Raw genomic sequence first — 3443 nt, 5'->3', positions numbered from 1 at the left:
TTCTGGCTAGCCCCCACTCTCCCCTCTGTTTCTGACATGCTATCTTGTAACGCCTCAAGTGCCCCCGATGCCACAGAGGCGGGGTATTTCTCATCCTCCAGGCAAGAATGTATAACAAGCGCCATTAGCATGATTACCGTGGCTCTGGCTGTGCTTTCTAACCCTGAGAAAGGGTCGGAGGAATTAAAATCAAGCAGCATGCCTCTCAGAGCTCACTCTGTCCTGCAGTTCTGAAACCTACCAGCTGTTGTAAGGTTCTCCCTCCCGGCGTCCCGGGTTTCTCGGCACCAGCTGTAGCCTGCGCAGTCTTCTCGCTGGGAAGAAGACACTCGGACACTTGGACACACTAGGTTCCTTCTGCAGCAACCTTTACTGCCCTCTCCCAGAGGGAATAGAGATTGAGCCCAAAATCCGCACGGCTTATATACACCACAGCGTGGCGTGTCTGCCCATGATTGGCTGTCTGCTCATTACCCTACGTAACACCCCAGAATGGGCCGTGACATGGCGTCTTTTCACTCTACGCACATGCGCAAACAGTTCTCTATGCACATGCGCAAACAGTTGTTTACTCGACAGCAGAAGTAGGCGCCATCTTGCCATGGCGAATGCCTGTCCAGCTTCACGGCTACCCACACTTGGAACCTACTGAAGTGTGAGCTACATATACAAACCCTTTTTCTAAAGTGAGACAGCCTCTGGTCCTTTACTGTAATGATTGGAATTAGATGGGTTTGGTATCATTGATTGTTTTGTTTTTGTTGGTTTTTTCTTTTTTTTTTTTTTTTTTATTTTTGAAACAGTGTTTCACTGTAGCCCAAGATAAGCTAAAACCCACTCCTGAGCCTTATCAGAGTAGAGGTCAGTGTAGAGGTCCCAGCTCAGTCATATTAGCACATGATCTCTAGACCAACACTGAGTAAAACTCACAAAAACAAAACAAATGGTCTTGCCTGAGGATAAAGCTCAGCAGTAGAGTGCTTTCCTAGTATGTATGAAACACTGAGTTCATTTCTCTAGGATTACAAAAATGAAGAAGCAAAGAAAGGAAGAAAGAAAGGAACAAAGAAAGAAAGAAAGAAAGAAAGAAAGAAAGAAAGAAAGAAAGAAAGAAAGAAAGAAAGAAAGAAAGAGCTGTCTGGGACAGCTGGTGCCTGAGCAGACCTTGGGTGCAAACTCTGTAGCCAGTCCCACAACACCCAGAGGAAGCTCCAATCCTAGGTGCTCTAACACATCCAGGATCAGAAGTGAAGAGGATACAATATCTGTCCAAATACTGGAGTAACGGGAACCAGCAGAACCAGGCACACAGGAACTCTGCCAGTCCAGTGGCTCAGGTTCCTTCTGGCCCCACAACAGCCAGAGGAAGCTCCACTCTCAGGCACTCTAACATGCCCAGGATCAGAGGTGAGGAGGACATAACATCTGTCCCAACACCAGAGTAACTGGGACTAGCCAGACCAGGCACACAGGAACTCTGCCAGTCTAGTGGCTTGGGTTGCTTCTGGTCTGTCTGAGCTGGCTAGTGCCCTGAGCAGACCTTGGATGCAAACTCTGTAGGCAGTCCCAAAATACCCAGAGGAAGCTCCACTCCCAGGTGCTCTAACAAGCCCAGGGTCACAGGATCCCAGAATCACAGGATCACAGAGACAGCTTGACTCTGAGGAGTACTGACACAACCAGGATCACAGAAAGGACAGGCTCCAGTCAGATTTAGCAAAGGCAGATAGCACTAGATGACCGGGGGTGGGGGTGGGGCAAACATAAGAATATAAGCAATACAAACCAAGGTTAATTGGCATCATCAGAAACCAATTACTCCCAACTTAGCAAGTCCCGGACAAGCTATCACAACAGAAAAGCAAGATTCAGATCTAAAATCACTCCTCATGATGGTGATACACGACTTTAAGAAGGACATAAATAGCACCCTCAAAGAAATACAGAAGAACACAGGTAAATAGCTAGAAGCACTTCAAGAGGAAACACAAAAATCTCTTAAAGAACTACGGGAAAACACAAACAAACAGGTGAAAGAAATGAGCAAATCCATCCAGAATCTAAAAATGGAAATAGAAACAATACAGAAATCAGAAAGAAAGACAACCCTGCAGACATAAAACCTAGGAAAGAAATCAGGAGTCACAGATGCAAGCATCACCAACAGAATACAAGAGATACAAGAGAGAATCTCAGGGGCAGAAGATACCATAGAAAACATTGAAATAACAGTCAAAGAAAATGCAAAAGGCAAAAGGCTCCTAACCCAGAACATCCAGGAAATCCAGGGTGCAATGAGAAGAATAATCCTAAGGATAATTGGTTTAGAAGAGAGTGAAGACTCCCAAGATAATGAGCCAGTAAATATCGTCAACAAAAATATAGAAGAAAACTTCCCTAAACTAAAGAAAGAGATGCCCATGAACATACAAGAAGCCTACAGAACTCCAAATAGACTGGACCAGAAAAGAAATTCCTCCCATCACATAATAATAAAAACCCCAAATGCACTAAACAAAGAAAGAATTTTAAAAGCAGTAGGGGAAAAAGGTCAGGTAACATATAAGGGTAGGCCTATCAGAATTACACCAGATTTCTCACCAGAGACTATGAAAGTTAGAAGATCCTAGGCAGATGTCATACAGACCTTACAAGAACACAAATGCCAGCCCAGGCAACTATACCCAGCAAAACTCTCAATTACCATAGATGGAGAAAAGATATTCCATGACAAAACAAAATTTACACAATATCTTTCCACAAATGTAGCCCTACAAAGGGTAATAGATGGAAAACATCAACATAAGGAGCAAAACTATACCCTAGAAGAAGCAAGAAAGTAATCTTTCAACAAATCCACACAAATCTAATTCCATCTCTTACAACAAAAACAACAGGAAGTTACAGTTACTTTTTCTTAATATATTAATATGAAAATTAATATTACCAACATATCCATTTTTTGTTTCTTTTTTTTAATTTTTATTAGATATTCTCTTTATTTACATGTAAATTTCTCCCTTCCCAGTTTCCCTTCTAAAAAACAAAGAAACAAACAAAAACAACAAAAACAAATGCCGCTGCCTCCCCACTCCCCATGCCTGCCACCCCACCCTCTGTGCTTATTGGCCCTGGCATTCCCCCACACTGGGGCACAGAACCTTCATAGGGCTGAGGTCCTCTCCTCCCACTGATGATCGAATTTGCAATCCTCCACTATACAGGCGCTGCCAGAACAATCAGTCCCACCATGTGCAGACCTTGGTTGGTGGTTGAGACTCTGGGAGCTCTGAGGGTACTAGTTAGTTCATATTGCTGTTCGTCCTAAGGGGCTGCAAACCCCCAAGCTCCATTGGTCCTTTCTCTCACTCCTTGACTGCGGACCCTGTACTCAGTTCAATGGATGGCTGTGAGCCTCTACATCTGTATTAGTCAGGTACTGT

The sequence above is a fragment of the Mastomys coucha genome, unplaced genomic scaffold (assembly GCF_008632895.1).
Source record: "Mastomys coucha isolate ucsf_1 unplaced genomic scaffold, UCSF_Mcou_1 pScaffold23, whole genome shotgun sequence".
Classification (NCBI taxonomy): Eukaryota; Metazoa; Chordata; class Mammalia; order Rodentia; family Muridae; genus Mastomys; species Mastomys coucha.
This window is presented reverse-complemented; position numbering follows the sequence as displayed.